The 23,946-nt window shown below is 40.3% G+C and overlaps 1 protein-coding gene across 2 annotated transcripts in view; it reads left to right on the top strand.

The window, feature by feature from the left end:
• UNC13C (unc-13 homolog C) overlaps positions 1 to 23,946 on the top strand; it is a 404,743-nt gene that overhangs the window by 3,729 nt on the left and 377,068 nt on the right. The gene's annotated exons all lie outside the window — the stretch shown is intronic.

The following is a 23,946-nucleotide window of genomic DNA, read 5'->3' as shown; positions in this document are numbered from 1 at the left end:
ATTTGGTCTACTAAATTTATTTTCCTTATTAATGGTTCCATACTTAGATATCCTTTCAATGGTTATATGATTTAATTACTGTAGTAATCCACAGAAGAGAGTCCATTTTTAATATTTTGTATTTTGAATCTATTCATGTACTAGAACATTTGCAATTAATTAGGACCACATAATTACCATGACTAGCAGATGGTAATTGTCACCTTAACTGAATCTTTGCTCAGTTTTTAATAGTTGCTATGAAAAAATATAATCTGATACTTTCACTTGAAAGACGAAGAATTGTGCCTTCAGCTAAAGAAATTTATTTTGTAGTAATTAGTGCCTCAGAAGCTTTGAATGCTATGAAGTTTTTTGTACTTAGAAAACTATTTTTATAATAAATGCGCAGTCAAATTGAAAGTATGTTGCACAGCCAAATAAGCACCATTCAACTAGACTTCACGTTGGATTTAAATGATAACACTTATCATAGGTTGGCATTTTGCAGACATTTCTGCAATACTATGCTAGAAACCAGATACTGTATTTATGGAAAATGGGTCAGCAGTTTGACATACATTTTCATTTCTCTCTAGGCTCATTACTATCAACCAAAACTTAAAGACAGTAAAAATAGTTAGTCATGATGCTTAGACACTATTATATAATAGGGACAGGAAAAAGGTTAGAAAGGTTAAGGAAGCTACATATAGAGAACCCAAATTAAAAACCACTGCTAGTAGGCACAGCCCAGGTCTTAGAATATATTCACTAACAAATGAGAAGTTAGATGTGTGTTTTATCTCCTATGATCAGCTTTCTGGAATGCAGAAAAAGTGATCCCTCTCTCACTCCTGCAAGTGAAAGGATGTCCACTGACGGCATTTAAATAGAATAAATCTACTGAAGGCTTCCTCTTAAATAAAAATCTGGTATTTCTATTGTAAATTCTTGAACCATTTCTGACGGTATGTTAAAATCTCACAGAGATAGAATTCTTGTTTTGTGCACCTGGCTATTCGCCAAGGGACCAGTGTGTGGGGATGGGGGCACTGAATCCTATTCCCTGGATAGAGGACTGTAGGGCACAGAGCACTTACATAGTTATGGCATATGAGACCATGGGCTGTAGTTTTGGTCAGGTCTATTCCACGCACCAGGAGGAAAGTGCATGGGAACCAGAAGATCTGTGTAGTTGGCAGACTAGCTGGTGACATTGACTCTACTCCCCTGGCCTGTCCACGACCCCTGTGAGCACAGAGTGAGCCCTCCCAGAGATTGACTCTGCATCATGATGTGTGTTACTTCACTGTTTGGCCTGCTGTTCAGTAACGTCTGAATGGTTCCACTCTTTTGTCCTTTCCCCACCTTCAAAGGGAGGACATGGATTGCACCCATAATTAGTCATTGTTAGTAGTTAGGTGTAGGAGTTCTCAATTCCTGCCCTTTATTGCACCGGGCCATGTTTACTAACAAAACATAACTGCCCATTGTGCTTGGTTTTAATGGTTGATGTAATGTTTTATGTTAAATGGGCTGCTTCACTTGGATCTAAGTGCTTACAATATACCCTGGTTTTAGGTGTTTCTAGAATACCCAGTAGTATTGCAGGAGTCCTGATTTTAAACTTGTAATATATACATAACACTTGGGACTTTTTTATTTGCAAACTTACTTTAAAATGTCTTTCCCTGTCTTTTCCATTTGCTGAGTGACATACTGTATTGTTTCAGCCAAATCTTTCTTGCATTATTTTTCAGTGAGCAGGAAGACGGTGGTACAGTAAAGATTCCATTCCCAGATAAGGGATAGGCATTATTAGAGTACTTTGTATCTATATCTGAAGACGGATGTCTTTTTAATACCATTTTCCCAAAGAAAGAAAACATTAAACTCCAATTTGTGTTTAAATTACATGGAAGTTTTGAAGTAATTTAAAATAAGTATAGGAAACAAAGAACCATATTAAGCTTTATAGCGCTTTGCCAGTCTGCCAATTTTCAACCCCCTTTTGTTTTTTTACAGGCTGATTCTTGCCTGGCCAAAGAGCATTAAAATTCAGTTAGCTAATTAAGCAGGATAGTTTGGGGTATTATATTTATATTTGCAATAACAGTCCTATGTTTTAAAGAAATGTGACTAATTTAGGGCTGCATTACTTCTGTGAATAGCTTGTTGATTATTTTTCCCTGTAACTGTGATTTATATCAACTTGTGATTTCTTGTTTATGGATAAAAGAGTTTTGGTCTCAGTTCAGCTGTTTGAAAGAATCCTTACTATATCACTAGCGCATAAAGCGCACCATTTAAAGATTCTTACAATCTCTTCTTAATGGCCAAACCGATTGATGGATGGCATGCTGGTCAGCCAGAGATACTACTAGATAATATAATAGTATCATTACTCCAAATTGTGCCCACACCAAAGCTCAGATAAAGAGATGCATTCTGTTATTTTCACTCCAGTAACTCATGAGTTAAAGGTCACCAGGGACCTTTGGATATAAATAAGAATTCCTAGTGTTCCCATTTGATGGTTTCATTCTCTCTTTATAGCGAGAGAGATAACATATACAGTGGGCTCACTGCAGATGTATTATTTATTTCCACAAGTTCCTGTTGACCTGCTGAAGTGAGAGTAATCAGATGTATGTATGAGAAGGAAAGTGAATAACACACAGATAATCATGAGATTAAAATTTTTATAAGCACCTCTTGGGGTGTTTTGTACCACAAACTACAGCACTGTGGTTTGTGAAACCATCCAAACTCTAGATGTGTATGCTATATAAGAATAGATGGATTCCAAGAGCAATATCAGGAAAATAATGCCTAGTAGTCCTACTTCAGACAATATTGCATAATCAAGAATTATTTTAGCCCCGTGATTTACTGCTATTTCCTTTCTCCTAACCTGTTAATATTTGTAATAATCTTTTCAGATTTGGGGGCCTACAATGTTTCCTCTCCCCAGGCTCCCTTTCTGCTCCTAACCACATGCTCCCTAACCATTCCCCTTTTCCTTCCTCTCTTCTCTTTTCTGAACCCCTCTCAGAGACGGGCTCGCTGGCCAGTACTGGCCCTCTCCCCACTGGAGCGAACGCTTTGGGGATCAGATCCCAGAGAGCCAGCAAAAGTCTCTGGGAGATATGGGCTATTCTTGCTGCCCCTGTACAGTGTCCTAGATTTCTCTGCCTGCATGAAATATTCCTTACGCAGTTGTCAGTTTCCAGAAAATAATTCATGTTGTTGTTTATCATGTGGCAAAATAATAGCTGATCAGTGCACTTAAAAAACAATCAAATGTTGGGCTGGAGTATCCTCCATAGAGTAATTCTGCAGATGTATCAGGGTGTAGAGTGAATTCCTTTCCCAGCCCTTCCTACACTTCCATAGTGCCACACCACGTTCCTTGGGCCAGACACTGGAGTTGCCACTGTAATTGTCAAGAGAAGTTACCATCTGGCATTAACTTGCAAGAAAAGGGACAAGACCTCAACATCCATGGTTATCGTTTAAGTGGGCTCTTGGGACTGGTGCAAGGGAAGCTGGGAGACTGCCAGAAAATTAGGGCCCTAGCCTGCTTCCTGCCAGAAAAATTGCTCATTGCCAAATCCTGATCCCGAATGGCCAGTGCAGACTTCTCCTTGCAAAGAGGACAGCCCTGCTGATGCAAATCTGGTAGAGGCAGCTTCTGGTGCAGGGGCCACATAAGGGGTGGAACATGGAGGATCAGCATAGCAAAGTTCTACTAAGTCAGAAAAGCAACATAACCAGTGTGTTTCTACTGCACAAAAGGGGAAGACTGGGTGTGGGGGGAACCACATCAAAGATGAGAGTGGGCTGGGCATGGTCAGGCCAGGGGATCTGCTATTGTGTGGGTCCTCCAATTTGCCACTTGAGGAGAAGTCTGAGAGTTCATTAGGCTGGAATCACCTCCGCCAAGAAGCTAGGCATGTGCTTCGCAGGCATGAGGGAGGATTCCTGTCCCCGTCATGCATCTGCTCAGTGCCAGGCCCATATACTCAGACTGGGAACTAGGCTCTGGGTTTGTCTATTCAAATTTTATTTAATGATTTTTTTCACTCTATTAGGAGCTTAGTCAGTCAGACCCTCCCTATGTAAGGAACTAGAGGATTTATGGGAGCTCTGCCATGATCTCTGAAGCCCTGTAAGACTGAAGCCCTGTGGAGTGGCTGTTCAGCTCTGTTGGGTCTCTGGTGCTGCTGTGAGGAGAGAGGAAAAGTAGGTTCCATTAAAAGGCAAATGTTTCCTTACAGTTACCTCATGCTGGTATGAGATAACACTTCAATAGGACAGCTGTTCTCAAACTATGGGTCGGGAACCCAAAGTGGGTCGCAACCCCATTGTATTGGAGTCGTCAGGTCTGGCATTAGACTTGCTGGGGCCCAGGGCCAAAGCTCAAGCCCCACTGCCTGGGGCCAAAGCCCAAGGGCTTCAGCCTTGGGTGATGGGTCTCGGGTTTTGGCTTTGGCCCCCATGCCCGGGGCGGTGGGGCTTGGTTGGGCTCAGGCTTAGATCCCCCCTCCTGGGGTCGTGTAGTCATTTCTTTTTTATCAGAAGGGGGTCATGATACAATGAAGTTTGAGAACCCCTGCAAAATACTCTAGTATCAGAGATACCTCAGTGCAGTAACTGTGAGGAAATAATAATGCTTTTTAATAGTGAGTGGCTGTAGATTGTGCCCTTTTTGTCTTATGCTAACCTGAGAGATGGACGCCATTATTTCCTTGCCTGGGATGCCAGCTCTCCCAGGAATGCTGGAGGCTAACTCCTGTCCATACTAGACTAACAAACCATGGTGAGAAAGGTTTAATTTGTCTTTTCAATGACTCAGCCATCCCCATGATCAAAAATTCAACTGGCATCCATTTGGGAATTTCATGTCCGGAAATATAGACACTCAGGTCTGGTATTGCCACCTTTACTTATGCAAGAATGTTGCTGCTAAAAAATAAAACACAGCACTTTTGTTTAAGTTAATTCTACCTAGCCCTTGGCTGGTGTCATAAAATTATCACACAGCTACGCTTAAGGAATCCCAAGTTTTCTGGCTGACATTTCTGTGGCTTTAAAATGATATACGTTTTGATCTGCTTTAGATGGCTCTTGGGTGAAATTCACCCCTGGGCAGAGAGCCAGCACAAGTACTATGCACCACTTAAGGGCTGTTTTGAAGGCTTAAGGGGAACTAAAGCTGTGCATAGATCTTAAGCTGGCCCCTGACACTGGGGTGTCATGATGTAATGACATTTGTTTTAAAAAAAATCCTCTTTGAGATGCTTTTTCTGCACAGAGCCTAATGGCAATTTTCATCTCTCCAATCAGGAAGACTCTAAGTAAAAAAATCCACTGTTAATAACTGAATAGGTTGCATGCCGTCTTTGTGTTCTTCTGAAAGAATAGCCTGGACAGAGGAAAGACTTTAGAAAATAGACGTTAATATTGATACTGAGCAAGAAAATTTTAGCTGTTGTGCCTCAAAATCGGAAAGTAAAATGTTCACTGGAACAAGGTTTTACTTGTATTGTACCATATGCCTAATGGATTTTGGCCTGGAGTGATGGAAGATATGGTGACAGTCTATTATCCTTTGGTATCCTGAACAAACCCTATGGAATTAAGATTGTCTACACTTAAGTTTGGTCCTTTAATTATGCTGGCATAGGTAAAGTGGTGCTCACACATACCCACACACATGCACCAAGTGTGGAAACAGTTATACTGATATAACTTTTGGGAATCCAAATAAACTATACCAGCATAAAACACCTTTATAATGATGTAGTATTGTGTAGACAAATTTATATCAGCAAATAAATCTCACCCCCTACCCAACATGATTACACTGGTAAAACTTTTAATGCGTGGATCAGCCCTGAAGTCCAACTACAGCACTTGCAAGTTGCTTTGCTAGGGCTGCTGAAACTGAAGGAGAAGATCAAGCAAGTGCTTTCTGGTGGAGAAGGTTAACACTTTGTGGCTGATAAACAGTTATGCAAACGTGTGTCCGCCTTGTCACATCTTCTTCTCTCTCTGATGGGTTTCCTTTTAGGAGCAATCACAATTGGCCTATGTGCTAAAAGTCAGTGATCATTTCTGGAAACTTCTCTTCCACCATTTCATATAAAAAAAGATATCTGCAGTAACAGCAGAATGGCCACTTGTAAAATATCCTGAGTGTCATCTGTGATTTCTGAATTTTTAAAAAATAATCTTAGAATTTTAAATTTAAATGGTCTCAGGTGCTTGAGGGACACAGAGAGACAGTGTAATAAAGAGCCACTAATGGGTCATTTAAAGAGAGTCAACTCCTAGAGTTCCTTCCACAAGACTTAGCTCTCTGATGGTTGAGTTTTGTGTGAATGGAGAGAAAAACTGTAAATTTTAAACTTTTAGATTCTCTATGGGACTGATCCCCAAGTCTAGCTGAACTCAGGGCAGGACCCCAAATGAGAAGTGGTCAAAGGTGGCTTTATGCTATCCTGATATCTCTATACTCCTTTGATCCTGGGCCAGTTTGGCTCCCAGAGCATGTTAGAGCAGCCTCAAGACTGTACTAACTTGTATCTTCCTGCATTGGTTATCTCAGCACCATGGATGAGCAGAATGCAGCAGTTCTCCAGCAATACCACCACCTCCAGCCATGGTTCAATACACCCACAATATTGGGGATGTATAGAGCAGGGGAATCCCTGAGTAGCTGGTTCCACCGAACACAAGAGCAACATCTAGTGCAATGTTGAACATAAATCTAATAATCTGACTATTTAATTGAGTTTCTATTTATTTTCATGTTAAATGTATACATGGTAATATAAAATGAAGTGGAAGAGATTTGTCTCCATTAAATTGTAAGGCAGTATGTCCTGTCTGCTTAGCAAATTCTATTAAATTTATCTAAGACTTTATATTAGTTTGCATTTCATAACATAAGCATCATTCAATCAAATTCTGTTCAGCCCAGTCTTTACAACAATGACAGTATTCATCTAATTATTGGCATTTAAAATACTTTGAAATGAGGAATAAAGTTTTTTTTTCTTTTTTTTTTAAGAGTATTCCCGCAAAGTTCTGTGGCCTTTCAGTAGAAACATTTAAAAATATATTTACCAGAGCTGAAAGAACACCTGCGCATGAATGTCAGTTTCAAGGACATATTTATAAATTGCACTGTGCTCTTCTGTGGAAATGAGCACAAATTAATATTTTATCGCCAAGATAAAAGACTGTTTCTGTTTTTAGTTCCAAAATATTTAAGCATTTTTCTTAGATCCCTGTATTTTAGAAATGAAAAATACTGCATAATTTTAATGTAATGACTTCGGGATAAAAGGGATCCACACAGCTATTTCTTGGTGTGGAAATTAAATTATCTGAATTACTAGAAGTATACAGAGCATGTTTAATCCATCAGGAAAATAAAGACGCAGACATGAAACATTTTAATGACCAGAAAAACATAAATTGGTAAATAACTCATAGTATAGATTGTCCCTCTTCTTTTCTTTCTGTGATCTATTGAAAGAACCCCAATATTACAAACCATTGCTAGGCTCAGTAGAATTTTCTGTTTGATGCTCGTGCTTCATTCACACTGCCTTTTGAGTGCCATATGTTCTTTGTGCCCAGTTCTGTAGATTGTCTATTGACTGAATTTTCATTGATTTCAATGGGACTTCTGCACATAGTTAAGCTAAAGAATTAGGCCCTGTGATAGAACAACATATCTGTGTACTACAAGCGCCAAACCCTAGGTCCTTACTCAGGCAAAACTTGAATAAAGATTATAGACTTTGGCCCTAAAATCTGTAGAGTATTCATTAGATAACTTGTTTGTGCAGAACTCTTGTGAGAACTACAAACATAATGTGGGGGACTAGCAGAAGGACCTACCTTTCTGCATTACTCCTGATGTCAGAGACTCCCATGTCTGCCTCCCGGCCAAGCTGCTGATCCGACAGCTAGCAATGTCTCTCTAGAGGAGCTGGCCCCCAAGAGGCAGCACAGTTGGGGTCTTCTGCCGTATGTAGTGCTGGAGGCCTCTGAGGTCTGGAGACCTGGTCATACTCTTGGTCCTGGTCCTTTTGTTGTGTGAACAAACACCTATGGGTCTAACCACTGACCAAGACCAAACAACACTATGCCAGGTTCCAATGGTGTCACAGAGATCCAGAGACTTTACATTCCCTGGCTGGTCCATTCCCTTGGTGCAGCTATCGATGCTGATGGTGCAATTTCTGGTTCCGCTCTGGAAGAAGTTCTCCATCAGCCACATGGCTGGTGGGAGGGGAATGATTGGGGCTTTGTGCTCTCCTGCTGGTAACCACATTTTGGCTCAGGAAGCCTTGCTGGGCCAATCTTCACTCTCCTTGGAGGGAAATGTAACTGTAACTTAAAGTGTTAATGTTTCTTTATAACTTAATGATCTTAAACACCATTTCCACTTTTTCCAATTAAACATCTAGAATTTTTCCTCTATTTTTTTTGTCTTATGCAAATTAAAAGCTGCATAGTTTGATTTGCAAAATGGAGAGAAGCAGCTTTCTAGGTGAGAGGGTTTATTTTTTACTATGATCTAATAAATTACAATTTCCTCTTCCATATCTGACCTACTGTACAGTATGTAGAGAACAGCCCCAGTGTTACACATTCATCTTACAAGAACGGCAGAAGGAACATGGAGAGGAGACTGTACCAATAAGGTTTGGGCAAAAGTTAAAACAATTTTTGAGGGGTGGTTTCATGTTCAAACTAGGGCTGGTTCCAAGTCCTAAAGCTTGCATCCTGAACTGATCTTTCCACATTTAGGGAAGGGGTTCTGATCTAGGGTGAAATCCTGGCTCCAATAAAGTCAATTGGCAAAGTTCCCAGTGACTTTCATAGGAACAGGATTTCACCCCTCATGTTCTGGTGCAAGTTTGTCTCTATTCCAAAACGTGTAAGAGTTTTGAAACCCAAGATAAAAATATAAAGAGGAAAAAGGGAGAATTAACCATAAAGTATAAAAATATGAAACCTCTTATTTCCTCTCCTTCCTGGCATCATGTTATAGTGTTTAGAGGACATGACCAGGAGCTGGAAACTTCTGAATTATATTCTGGCCTCTGCCAGTTACCAGCTGTGTTGCCTCAGCAAATCACTTTGGTCCATATTTTAAAAAGTGACTTCTAAGGGCGGGTGCCATTTTCAAGAGTTGCTGAGAACCTCCAGAACCTATTAAGTTTAAAGTGAGCTCTGTCTTGGAAAATTAGATATCTGAAGTTGGGCATCCAAAAATTAAGGTATACAGGATCAAAGGCCACTTTTGAAAATGTTGGCCTTACCCTTTTGGTGCCTCCTGGGGATACTGCTACTACAGGAGTACTAGGATTAATTACTTAGCATCTTACAGATAACTGAAATTGTGAAGTGCTGCATAAATGCTTACTAGTATTTGTGTGGTTTCTTTTCCATCCACCTCCTCCTAGAAGCTAATATGGAAGTAGATGTGTCACCAAAGGGAGGCAATGCTTTCCCTGAAAAGATCTTGCTTTCACCTGCGGGCAGGAGACTGCTGCATTTTCCCTTTATAATGCCTCTACAGTTGAAGCCTTACAGTTTGCTAATCTTTCGTGTGAGTGAGCCTAAATTCCCTGGAGGGGGAAACAGAAGTATACATTAATTCTATGTAATATATGTTCTAATTCCTCACCCGCTGACTTTGGCAATCGTATTGTATCCTATTTCTGCAACCATAACTCACTACTTTTCTTGGCTCATTTAGCACAAGAAGGAGGGAAAGGAATTAATGCTTCTCAGGAGACCTCTAGGCAGTGTTGATTCTGGAAGTGCTGATTGGGAGCCTTGACAGGCAGGTTGGTTGCTTGTTTTTAATAATAAAAGGTCATGCCAAACCCCCCAAATGCTAAACACTTGCTTTAAAAACAGTGAAAAAGGGTGGAAGGAAAAGCAAGGTTTCAGCTGTCTCTTATCTCAGAAATATGCTTTATAGATAACACACCTGTGTGAAAGTCCTTGTAGTGCAGTATGAAGAACGGTCATCTCTGTGTGTGTGAGAACTGAGAAATGAAGAATATCTTAATGTCTTGAATTATATACAGTGATTACGTCACTTTCATATATTTGGCAGTCTGATTGATTTTATATGCACCCCCTCAGGCAGGCATGCTCTATAGTGCCCCTAAAACACACCTTTTAGCATGATGGCATTCTGCCAACTCATAGCTCACATTCACTCAACACATCACACAAATGTTACACCCAATTATTCCTTACGTGTACTCTCTCTAATAACTTCTAATGAGCACAGTTTAACCAAACAGTGCACAGTATTTGACTTGGCTTATAGAGGTACCTATGGGACAAGAGTTGGGGTGGGGGGAAGTACCTTTATTCAAGAATGGCAATTGATTTGCTCCCACCGGTGCCATCTTGTCGGCTGTATCTTTTTTTTTTTACACATAATTATTTTTCCTAAATAATTCACTAACAGGAATTAATATGATGGATAATAAAATATACAAGAGCTTCACACTGTGAATATTCAGTAGTATGTGATATATTTTATTTAGGTGAATATAGACTAAGTAACATAACTTCCTAATAAACATGCCTGTAAAGTATAGTATGAGCAGGAGATATAGTATATGAGTAGGCAGCATTTCATACTAGAAATCTGAATGGGGAACAGCACAATAGTGAGACTCTTCAGTACTCCCTGACAGAGGAATCATATCATAGAAATCAACCATAGTGTGGTGCAGACAAAAACAATATACAGTCAGAAGAATACAAAAAAAGATGTTAGTTGTTTTATATGTATTTGGTATACTTACAGCTACAGCTGCTAGTCAGATGCCATGCACTTGAGTTGGGAGGATGATGACTTTACCCTTTCTGACAACCATCTGTCTCGCTACTCATAAATGACTGGGGAAGTGGCTCCTGAATATTAAAAAAAAAAGTGCGGGACTGCCACTGCTTCTTCTAGGCAACCTCATCTCTTCCACTTTCCCATTGATGGCTTTGCCACTGTTCTGTTGTATTGTAATGGTGGGTTGTTTCTAATTCAGTTTCTTTCCTTACCCTTAGGTTACGACACTCAATATCATATGTGGTTGCCTGCTGCTGTGTGGCTTTTTACTTGTGTGGTTTTAACTCTAGAACGTCTTATACTTAATGTTCCTGAGAGAGTTCTGAAGCTGTTTGCTATTAACCTAACAATGCTATCTGTAATTGCCTGTTTGTTTGTTTCTGAGATTGTTTGCCTTCTGTTCACAGCTGCTGAATTTCCCCTGGAATATGTTGTTTTTTATTTCTGAAAGTTCCCCTACCTATCGAGGTCCTGTAATTCTATCTGCAGTTTGGTCCTGAAGTCTCAATTTGGTGCTGACTCTGGTGAAACTCCAATTGACCAAGCCTATTTTTAATTGCTCTTCCTACAGCTACTTTGTCCATTGATGTTCTCTATGAGCAGTGTTTAGCAGATCAGACTATAGTGTATGCTAGTGGAGTTGGAGTTAGTATTATGTTAATTAGCATGGATGATGACATTTTGAATGGATAATCAAATGCAGGTGTAGACCTGCTGTTGTGCAACACCCGAGTTTTGAAGCAGGCAAGTTGTTTCAAAGACTGAGGGAGCCTTCTGAAGAAGGGAATTTAAGTTACTGACTGTGGTAAATAGCCCGGAAGAAAACCTCTCAGTTACTGAAACTCCTGTAAATTTTCCTAGTTTTGAGAGAATGAGCAACTGGATTCAAATTCTAGCTCACGCGTCAACAATAGAATTACTAATGCAGATCCAATCCTACCCTTTTACCACCCACCAACCTTTACTGAGTTCGGTGGAGTTAAAAAGGTGTAACTGGGGGCAATTTTTTTCTGCAGAATTTGCCATTTGTGATGCATGAGCCTAAATGAACACAGCTTGACATTGTATCCCAGACTGAGTTGTCTGCACTGCACTTGGGTGGAGGAAAACATACTTTTTATTTGTAAAATGGACATGTTTAGTATGGAGACACTGAGACAATACATATGCCACTTCTGCCAAATCACTTTTCAGCAGAAAACCACACTTTAAATTGTAACAGTGTTGAAGCAGAAATGTTGAATTGTGCCTTGTACCACTTACTGAAGTGTGTACCCCATTTTTAAAATTCTCATTGATATTAAACATATTAACCCTTCAAGTACCATCATGAACCTAGAAGTGTTAGTAGACTCTGCTCTGAGCTCTCGGTTATGTAAACTTCAAAAGGTGTAGAGGTTTGATTCATATATGTTTATCATGACATCTTAGGTGTAGCAATAGGTCTGAAAATCAAACAAGAGCAAGTGGGTTTACAATTCTGATTGTATCAGAAATAATATAAAAATGTCCTATGTGCTTTCAGACAAACCCAAGACATTAGGATATGTGTACGTACGTTTTTACCTCGGGAAAGGTTTCAGATTCAATTCTGATAATGGACAAAGGTTTTGGTTGTTCATTTTCCCTGTTTCTATTCCATGATGAATTAGTTTCTGCAACATGTTTTACCATCTTAGGGCCAGATTCTGCAAGGCGCATCCCTGCTGCTGCACAGAGCCTGATTGAAGACAATTTGGTTTGACAATGGTCCAAACTTGCACCCATAGAGATTCATTGGTAGGCGGTGGTCCTTATATTGTAGCTGGCATTAAAATGTTTTCATCGGGGGGGAAATTACCATTTTATTACAGGTATTGAGAGGGAGACAGAGAGAGAGAGAGAGAGAGAGAGAGAGATTACACTTAGTACAGGGCATATCTCTAACACTGCACAATATTAATTTCAAAAGTGAACATTTTAACTACAACCACTGTAACTAATGCAATGTCTAATGATCCAGTTGTTAGGTATCTTAGATACAAACTTAAAATATATTTATTCTGCTATTAATGACATAAAGAGCATCCTGTCTAAGCAAACAAGAAATATGTTTACATATTAAAGAACAGTACTAAGTATTGGTTAATGTGGATTAACAATTTAAATATGAAGAAATAATTCTGACACCTCATTTTTACAACCGAATCATAGTGATATACAATTGTTTCAATTAGAGTTGAATGTTAATAAAGTTTGAATATTATTGATCATGCAAAGAGTAAAATATGACCTGCACCTCATCATACTGTTTAAGTACCAGCATTGTATTTGGTGTAATGTAGTGGTAAATTGATAGCAAACTTCTAGATATAATAAAAACATATAACTCTTGCATAGAGCTTTATAGGCCACATACTGCTGTCAGTTACATTGATCTAAAACTAGAGTAGCTGATGTCAATGGAGTTACTCCAGATCTCTTCAAAGCATTTCACAAACAGACAAGGACAAACAGAGCCGCAGACAAAGTCAGATGTAGAGCTCAGGAATTACAGGCTCCCATTTACAATCCATAAGATCACATTATTAGAAAGGAAAACAGAGCTGTAGGGAACATACATGACACCATTTTCTATTGTGCAGTGCAGAGGATGTGGCTAAAATAAAAGGGCATAGTATTCCAGTGAACAGGCATGAGGCTGCTCATGAAATACTTGACAATGACCACGTCGCACCTTAAGCGAGGAGGCCATTGCCTGGCTTGCTAGGGGAAAGGGTATATCGCTTTAAGGTGGGGAGGAGGGGTTGGGGGAGAGAAGAGAGAGGCACAGATGCTGCTGCAAAAGCAGAGCAGGTCAGCATAGGACACTGACTCATCCTCCTGGGACCAGACGGGCAAGGAGCTGATAAAGGGCAAGCCCGATGGGAGAAGCTTCCTTTTCTGCTGGACCAGGTGGAGTAGCATCCACCTGCCCACACTTGGAAGTGGCAAAATACCAGATTTCATCTGGACCGGCTGTGGGCATTGCAATGGCTGCCCCTTTCTCAGGGGTCTGGGAAGAAATTTTTCCCTCACTAGATTGGCCAAGGTGGAGAGGGGTTTTTTTTTTTCACCTTCCCCACGGCGTGTGTGTGTGTGTGTGTCGTTGTTAGGGTGCATAGGGAAGAGAGTTAGGCTATGATGTCACAACTCATTATGTAAGTGTGGGGCGGATGTCCAGTGCAGGTACTCCACACGGAGGAGATACAGTGATCAGATAAATGTCTTGGTAAAGGACTTAAAGGACATGCTTGTTAAAGGAGTGAAACAGGGGCTCCTATGACTGGCATGGCAGGGAGCCCATCCCTCCTTCTGTATAGCCCACCTTAACCCTCATTTGAGGTGGGGGATGGTAAGGTCCCAGCAGTGGGTTGGCAAGAGACCAGGATGGAAGAAGGGGGTGCTGACATGGAGTTACCTGCATTTTACACTTTTATCTGCCAGTTTATCCCAGACACCTGAGAAAGTTGCAGCCTAATTAAACCATATACAGTGTCTCCTGTCCTGGTATAGCTGGATTAAGTCTACTAGCCACTTCTGTACAAATTCATCCTTTGCTCAGAGTGGCCATATTTTGTGTTGGATTTTTAATGACGATTTTCAACTTTTGTGTTGATTTGATTGCATAATTCCTAACTGCTTATTGATATCTGGCTCACGAATAGATTCAATAAATAAACAGATTCAATGCAAAAATGTTAAAAAGAGCTAGACTTGCATCTTGTGGATCTGCAAGTACTGTAGTAATACATAAAAGAAAAGCAGCTTCAACATTACTTCGTTGAGAACAATAGTTATTGAATTATCAGTCTAATTTCCCATTTGTTAGTTAATGACTCCTAGTTTCGATTTTCTCAAACATCATACACGTCAACAATGACAGGGGCTTGGGGCTATTTTTCTAATCCGCTTGAAAAGAAAATGATTGGACCTTGTTAGCCTTTAGCCTAAGGACTTGTCTACATGGAAACTTCATGCACAGGAATCCTGGGTGTAAATCTACAGCACAATAGCTTGCTGCATGCTAAGTCACTGTGTGGACCCTGCTACCTTGCACTAAAAGTTCTATAGTGCAGGTAAGTCAAAGGGCAGTACAAAACTCAGTGTGCGGTAGCAGGGTCTGCATGATGACTTCGAGCACAGCAAGCCTATTGTGCTGGAGACTTACCCCCCGGCTTCCTGCACACTGTCTCCATATGGACAAGCCCAGACATAACTAATAAGGCCTTTCAGGAGTTTCCCTGAAACACTATCACAGTGTGAGCAATAAGTTTAAATTGTCATGATCTAAATGCTCAAATGCCTGTGATTTTGTTCAGTAAAAGTATTTGAATTGTAATGAGTTGGGCTTTTTAGTTTAAACTGCCCACAAAATCACTTTAACAGTTGATCACTTTCTGGCTGGCGCTCACACTGAAAAGGAAAGAAGGCATGGCAGCTGTTATTTACAAATCTCTATAATAAAACACACCCCTGCCTTTTTCAGAAGCACATGCTGCCACAAATTTCTGATGGAATAAAATGTTTTGTACCTCAGACATGCCCTGGTAATCCTTCTGATTTTTATGTATCCTAGGTTTACCAAGCCTGCAACCATTTCACCATGTATTTTCTCTACAAATACTTATGACACCAATTCACTTCCTTCCATTGATTATACTTCAGTGTCACTCTCTTGATTTCAGTAGTGCTACTCCTGGAAGATGGAGCCCAGTGCTTCTGTTGTTTCATTGTGTGGTGATCCTTTCTGTCTGAGAGAATGGGAAGAACTGTTTACCAATACTGCACATTCTATGTGCAAAAAGCTTTTTCTCCCCTTGTAAGAGGACAGAACGTGGGCATAAGGCAGAATTCAGCCTGACTGGTGCAGGGAAATGCAGATTTCACTTCCCGCACCAGCAAAGCTTACTGCAGTCTGAGATGGATTCAACCCTAGCAGTGTTTCTGCTGCCACCCTCTTTTAGGTGTTATGCCGGATAGGGAAGGTTTTGCTTGCAGTTGGGCTCCATAGGAACTTTAGTAGCAGATAATATTAGAGGAATTGGTGAATCAGCTCACATCCAACCTTCCAGGCCATACTAGCTCCCTGGTCAGTACTATCCGCTGCTGGGCCTCTCTAGAATACAGCAGGTTGAGGGTGCCCTACGTTCCCACCTTATTCCCCTCCCCATATTCCCATGCCTTTCCACTGGAGTCCCTAAATGTCTGCCAGGATTGAGTATAACCCATAGAGATGAAGCAGGGACTACCAACAATAGATCCATCCTCCACACGTGCATGAATGTGGGACTGCCTTGGACGTAAAAGGGAATAGTAGTCTCTTATGTGTTTCCTTTCATGAATGATCATTAATTTCTTGGATGCTGTTTACTGGTTGCCGCTGTTTTTATTTCTGTGCCTCAAGGAGACACACAATAATTTCCCTTTTCCTGCGCCTGTGTGGCCACTGTGCACCTTTATCATTTGATAGTGCTTTGAGATATGAATAAATAATTCTTAAAATGTGCGATGTACAGGTAACTATTCAGTATCATTCTGCCTGACCAACAGCTACTTAGCCAGCAAAGCCCCAAACAAAAGACCAAAAGAAAACCCAGTCTTCTTCAGGAAAACTTATCTTACAGATCACTAGAATTGGAGAGACACTAGTGTTGTGCCCAAGTTTGGCAGTGAAGAAGGTGTCATAGTAGACATTTTCCTAATAATTCCTTTTGAGGGAGATTTTGAAAAGCACTTGGAAGTATTTAGGAGCACAAGAACCATTGCAGGTCAATGGGACTTGTGCTTTTAAATCCCATAGGCAAAAATGTTCCTTCTTTATTTTGATATAAAACATCAAATGTAGGACAAAATCCTGCTTTCATTTATACCCCTGCAACCTCCTAGTCTGACCCTCAGTGTGTATGCTACTAATTTTTCTACCTCATTGCTAGTGAACTGCTAGCAGCAATTTTTCCATTTCTCCTGTCAACAAAGCTTTATTTAAGTTTGACCTTCTCTGTATCAGACAAGCATCACTCATCTCTTGTGATGTACTAGCTTTAATATTAGCTTTCAAGCACTACACTATATCTTCCGAGAGTCTGCTCTAGGCAATAGAACATCCTTTAGGCTTATCTGCCTTAATATTCTGCACTGTAGTGATAATTTTAGCTTCTGGGTACAACATCTATTATTTCTGCATGGCTTAATTGTATTATTGTTTTGGACAGGCAATCTATTTCCTTAATTTGGTGCCTTTATTTGGACTTACTTGTTACCACTTTATTTCCTCTACTTAGCAATTATATACTATTGTAATTAGGGAATTGTTAAAATCAAACTACCCATTGCTCATGACCATAGATACCTTAAAACGCCCACAAATTATGCCACTTTTGAACAGCTGTGCTGTGATATAATTCCTGCAAGTTCCATCTCCAGTGGGGTTTATGCCAAGGAACGACATGATTGGTGTCAGTTAATAGTTCTTGCAACACCGTTGCAGAATTATCATGTCCAAAAATAGTATATTGAGAGAGAAACTGAGGAATCCTTAAATCACTGCGCAATTCTGGTATTGGTTCATACTGTGAGATAGAATTGTATGCTGCCCACAAGGGTCGGGAAATAAACAGTGCCGAAAGATTTGAAGTATCTGTTTGCTTGATGGTGGAAGTTTTCCAAACTTCTTTGGCTGAAGCATCTCTGATGGTGACATATGGGGCTATAATCCCATCAACATATCATAATCCACTTCAATAGCCCCTTCTCGGCTGGCTTACCTTCTACTCTGGAGGTATGTGCTTTTCCAGCATTCCTCTCCTCTTCCAAGCTTGTTGTTTGAGGGTGGGAGAGTAGCAATCGGTTGGCCACACTGTATCTTGCACGCCGTGAATGGCAAATGGTGATATTATTATTAGAAAGCAGTGGGGCGGAATGTTCATTTGCTAACAGCGAAAAGAGGTCGTTGTCCTCCACAGCAGGTCTCGGATGTGCTTAATTTTCAAATAGACTTTGGACCATGATTAAGTTCTTTTAATAAATGTTCATTGTGATGTTTGTTTAGCGACGTTTTGTACAGCCAAACTGATCCTTGCAGAGGATACAACTGATTGCCATAAGTGAGGCTGGGATTAATATTCTCTCATTGTATAATCGATAGTTGAATTTCGGCAGGGCTGCTTTCCTTTGGACCATCTCACGGGGATCATCTGGCAGAGTGAATGTTAAAAAGCCCTTTGATAAGGTTGCTTTTGCCTGCACGCCCGATACTGGGTTTCTCAATAATGCACCCAAAACACCCATTGCAGTCAGTGAGGGTGGGATTCACAAAGGTATTTAGGCACTTAACTCCCATTATGGGTGCACAAGGAATGCAGTAACTGGCTATGTGCATGATCTCTTTCCAGGCACTAGCTTGGGAACCAGGTGGAAAGGAGCAGGTGGATTGCAGGAAAAGGATTTCACAGCTAATCAGGAATATGCCAAAATACAGTCCATATAATGCTGAGTCTTTCTACCATGAGTTTATATGTTGCACATCTTTAAACAAGGGATGCAGAATATTTATTTTTGTTTCTATCATTTGCACCACAATTGATATTTTTACACAAATGTGAAGAGCTTCTTTCCAGGATGCCTTAATTCTGCAGCGTGCGACTAGTAGGCAAAGTGGGTCAGCAGGCATCATAGTTACAATTTGTAATTGTAATTATGCTGCTGCTATTTTGCAGGAAACCTTGATTATCATTTCTTAATGCTCTGACATGTTTCCTAAAGCTTTTATATTGTAGCATCATTAACTTAAACTCATTTTCTCTGAAGGAACTTTTATTTACAGAATGGCATGTGATTCCTGTTTGTTTGTGTGTCCCCTGCTTTAGTCAGTGACTTAGTATTCTTCTGTCCTTTCTGTTTTAATTAAATTATATTATAATTAGGTAGACTTGGACAAGAGAAACATTGTAACAACAGAAATACCTGTGAATCACTTTAAAATGCTCCCCCCTTACTAATTACCTAATTAAATATAATGGAGTTTGAGATTATCAGGCAGTTTGACAGGAGTGTAAAGGGAAAAAAATATTGCCCCTACTGCTTGACTTATGTATGTAGATGGGGGGAAGGGAGATGAACACTTATTTGCACCAAAGGCATAGATATGGAATATCTGGGGCTGGAATACTCACAGCTATATAGGAATATCTCTGCACAAATTCACCCTCGAAGCATGTTAAGACATTGCTCACGGTATCCAAGATATGGCATTTGTTGTCAAATACTTACATTGGTTTATAGAAGAAATTATGTATTTAATGCACTTAGGGCTGTCACAGATTTCCATATTTTTATTTAAAAATACATCTGGATTATTAAAACATTCCCTATGAAGCCCCGTGTGTGTGTGTGTGTGTGTGTGTGTGTACACCTACATATGTCATTTGTGATTGTACTGTTTTGTTTTACTGCCTCATCTAGGAAAGAAGGATGTGACTCTTTTGTATCTGCTTCAGGTTGAAGATTTGTTATCATTTATTCCTTCTTGATAATACTAAATGAAATGAATCATTGTGAGTGATGAGATGGGTCAGTGTGCCGCCTCTCTGGGGAAACAGCTGCATGACCAAAACCTGTATCAACCACTTTTAGTTGTGGCGGGAAGAATAACTTTTACTTTGACTAAAATGTCGGCATAATGCAGAATTTGGTGACAAAACTATATGCAAGTTTTAATTCTGCTTTTAAAATATTTTTGTACATAAATATCAAATCCCTCCCTGTAGTAACTTGATTGGCTTCAATGAAGTTGCATCAAGGAGGAATTTACACAAAATGTGTAATCTAGGGAGAGGCAAATCAAAAAGAACCATCTCACACATTTATCCAAAATTCCAGTTGAACCAGAACTTTTTTTAAGTTCATAATGGTTTGGATACATTTTTAAAAATTATTTGTCACTGCAAGAGATTGGGTGGCACAGAGGATTTGCCTTGGAATACAGAGCCTTTGACTAGCCATCAGTCATTTACCAGTCTAATCTTTGAAGTGCCTATCACCTTGGTATCAATACCCCAGTCAGTGGTACCTCATAGTTATTGGTTCAAGTCTATCCTATGTGAAAGAACATTGTCATTTTCTAATGGCAACCAAATGTGATGCAGATTTGATCTCAGTCCAATACCCTGTTTATATTACAAAATAATAATAAAACCCTTCCAGAGTTCAGACTACTTGCCATCCAGGTGGGGGCTCAGCACAGGAGCTAGCTCCTAGATGACATGCAGACCAAAGTAGTCTGGAGAAATGTTCATGCCTATCAGGATTGAGGCACTCGGAAAGGCCATTGCTCAGTTTGTACTATTTCTGTGGATAAAGGGGACCAGTTATCTGTTACTTTTCACAAGTGCTAACTTAATAGGAAAAAATAATCAAAGCAATACCCTTCCCCTCCACGCACATTTTCACTCACCTATGCTCTTCCGAGTTTTATGTATGAGCAGATGAGGATGCTTCATACCAGCAGCCGGATGGGGCTGGCTCACAGCAGCTCAGCAAGCCTGCACTTTCCCATGGTGACTCCATCTTGCTCCAGAGTCTAAGATTTCATTTTTTTAAAAAAAGCACATAAGTCTCAAAAGCTTTCTTGGTTTTGAAGATAACTTTCTAAATGTGAACAGATTTAAACCAATGCACTGATGTCTGCCTGAGACTGCAGACAACTCATAACAAAAGATCTGAGATGTGCAAACTCGCCTTAATTTCAATAGTATGGTACGTCTAAGCCTTATGATGATGACTATTTAAATATCCACATTAATAACCATTCAGCTGCTGAGCAAAGCATGCTAGAAAGAAAAGGGACTATTGTATTAAGAAGATTTGCATCATTTGCTCTGAGTGGCATCTTATTTTGGCATCACAAGTGAGTGGAACTTAGGTTGTGGGCAGAAGTTGAACTCAGAACCGCCACATTTTCTCCCTCTGTTTGATATCTGATCACTAGAAAGTTCTAGAGCTATATCCAGCCAAAGCAAGAAATTCTTTGAGAGAGCCAACAAGAGAGCAAAATTTCCTGTCCAATTTTACCAACACAAGCTTAGATGGCTTGGATAAGTACCTGTAAGGTTAGATGTTTATATGAACCAGATCTCTGAATCTCTTGAAGTATGGCCGTCATCAGTGAAAAATCTAATTTTTCAAAGCTCTCTCTCGCTTCACATAGCTGGATTGGCTATATCAGTTCTAGCTGTGATCTTGTCAGATCTCATAAACAAAACTGGGTTATTCCTGGTCAGTACTTGGCTTTGATATCTTCCCCACAGCTACTAGGGTGCTGGAAGTGCCATGTTTTTAACATACAACCGAGATCCTCTCCTATGGCATTTTACACAGCAACAGAAGTTTTAACCTCAGTGTCCTGGCCAAATTCCTTTTTGGATAATTGCATTCTGTCTGTCTAAAAGCCCCCTTCTGTCCATCTAACCTACATGCTTTAGTTTCTTGGCCACCCTTGTTGTATGTGCCTGCACTAAGCTGTCGAGCTGTGTTACGTGCAAACTTTGGCCCACTTTCTGGCACACCCACCTTTCCTGCCTCTTGAGTGCTTTGCAGGACGCCACTGTAGATTTACCTGCTCTGTCCTAGCACCATTAACTCCTGAACTTCTGACCAGCAGCATAGCCACTGGCTTCTGAAGGGAACATGGTTCATAAAGCTACTGCTTTACAGCCTCGCCCAGCTGAGGCGCCCCATCGGCAAGGCGCTGGCTCTTAGGGTGAGGATTCGATTCTTGTTCTGAGGAGCAGTGTTGTTTGCAATTAATACCAGCATTCATGTTTAAGAAACTATCGACAGTGTGTTCATGCAGTTTGTGTTTATCATAAGAGTAAGGCAGTCTAATTGTGTCTCGAGTGGGATTTAAATGATAACATTATTTATAATAATTAATACTTTTATAGTGTTAAGTTTGCTAGTCTCTTATGATCTCTGGAGTCAGTTACTGGTAGCTGTTTTGAGCTTCAGCCTTCACAATGAAATAGTATTTACATAACCTTGAAAGAAGCTAGGTTGAAATCCCTACTAAACAGCAAGGGCTGGCATTCTGTTAATAAGAAATCTTGAGTGTAGTTGGTCATTCAGATTATTCAGCTGGATTTGCAGTACATCGATTCAGATGTAAAGCATTTAGCATTGATTGTCAAAATACATTAAATGTAATTAAAACAGGAACACCTTCTGAGCCAGGCAGACCTGCTTCACTGTTTGTTTAATCCTTGGAGTCTTATGGTGATAAAAATTTGTGAAGTCATGAATAATAACAGTACGGAGCTGAGCTACTGTGTTGTCTGCACGAATTACAGCACCCTCACCTTTTAGTTCGCTAGATGGGCATTTGTTCTGTCCTGTTTTTCTGACATTAGTGGTTTTATAAGATAGTTCTTGCCTACTACGTAGGACTTAGATGGAGCCCTGCCCATTTGTGTAGGAAGGATTCCCCCCACCTCACACTGCACAGCCTGCATTAAGACTATCCTTATTGTAGCTCAAGGGCATGCAGACTGGTTCCGCCCAGGATGCATAAACCAGCTGGATGGCCATAGGTAGGGGGTATGTTGCACCCCATAAAGAGGTGTCAGAAGTTACTTCTGCTGCGTACAACCAGGGTGGCACTGTGCCTCCTGGTGCACCCATGAACTACTCCTGCTGTGGCCCACTTGCTAACGGTATGATCTAGCCCACATTACGCTTCATTTATTCAGGGCAGCAGCTTTCATTCAATTGCTTTCTTTTACAAAATATTCACTTGTTTGCCATGTTTTCACAACCAGACATTAGCCACAGACCTTTCAGTGATATAGGGCCCAGTCATGGGAGAATGGCCCATGTAAAAGGCTGTGTTCATATGACATTTTAAGGGGATTGAATGTAGAATCCTAAGTATGAAAGTGACCTCAAACGTCAGGGTATGCATGCTGCTGGACCATGTCTGGTTATTGCTGAATATGTAGGGAGCAGTAGACACTGAATCGGAGCCATGTGAGTCTATGCTATGCACAAACTTACTGGCCATCTTTCTGATACAGCTACCTATCCTGCCTCTCAAGTGCTTTGCAGGGACCCATCACAGAGGCCTCTTTTATACTGCATATGGCATGCAAATTCCCCCAGCGTAGACTGTCTTTGTGTCAGGTCGCCTAGTGAAAAGTGCATTTCCATGGATTTTAGCCCACATTTGCTCATGTACAGTATCTGAGCTCAGGATTTTATCCATTATTTCTTAGGCTGTGAGGTCTTCAGGGCAGGGAGTGTCTTTAACTGACTGTCTGTGCTGTGCCCATCAGAACAGCACCCCAGACCTAATAGTTTTCATGATTTACACTATAGCATCTTTTGATAAAATTTAAAGAGTGAAGTTTAAATAACCAACTTCTGCTAATTAAAATGAATGAGCCAAAACCCAGCAGATTTCCTGAGCATTAGAAATCATTGTAATTAACCACCAGCAGTGGCGTTAATATTTTTCATGATTTGATTTCATTTGAGTTGAGCCGTCTGGGTAGCTGATATCCAAATGAATTCTATCACCTAAAATTAGAGTTGTAGGCATTTCAGCAGTTTCTGTTCACAGGGGACCATGAAAACATCTGTGTGTTTGCTTCCCCAAGTTTTGCTTTGAATATCAGCTTCAACAAACTCAAAGCGAATATTGGCTGACACCGAAAAGTTATCTATATCTATCTGTACACCTGTGACACGAAAAGTATTAGGTCAATGTCATAACTAACTTCTACTTTGCTTGGGGTTGAAACAACCCAGTTTCCCTAACTTCTAGTTCAAATATTACAGTCTCTTAATTCTGCATAACACTGAGCTTGGGTCAACCAGAAAGATAGCCAGGTGTGTAACATGGCCTAAAGCTAGATAAGTGGTTTAGGTTTAATTTTAAAAGTTTCTGGTTTAAGCAGAAGATGATGATTTTGGTCAAGATAATATTCTGCTAAGATTAATGTAAATTTACTCATAAGAGCACAGTGTGATGCATGGGGGTAAAGGGTAACATTTTC

This window comes from Terrapene carolina, unplaced genomic scaffold (genome assembly GCF_002925995.2).
Source record: "Terrapene carolina triunguis isolate 2854851 unplaced genomic scaffold, T_m_triunguis-2.0 Scaffold67, whole genome shotgun sequence".
Lineage (NCBI taxonomy): Eukaryota > Metazoa > Chordata > Testudines > Emydidae > Terrapene > Terrapene triunguis.
The sequence above is the reverse complement of the archived record's forward strand: the minus strand, read 5'-3'. Positions and strand labels throughout refer to the sequence as shown.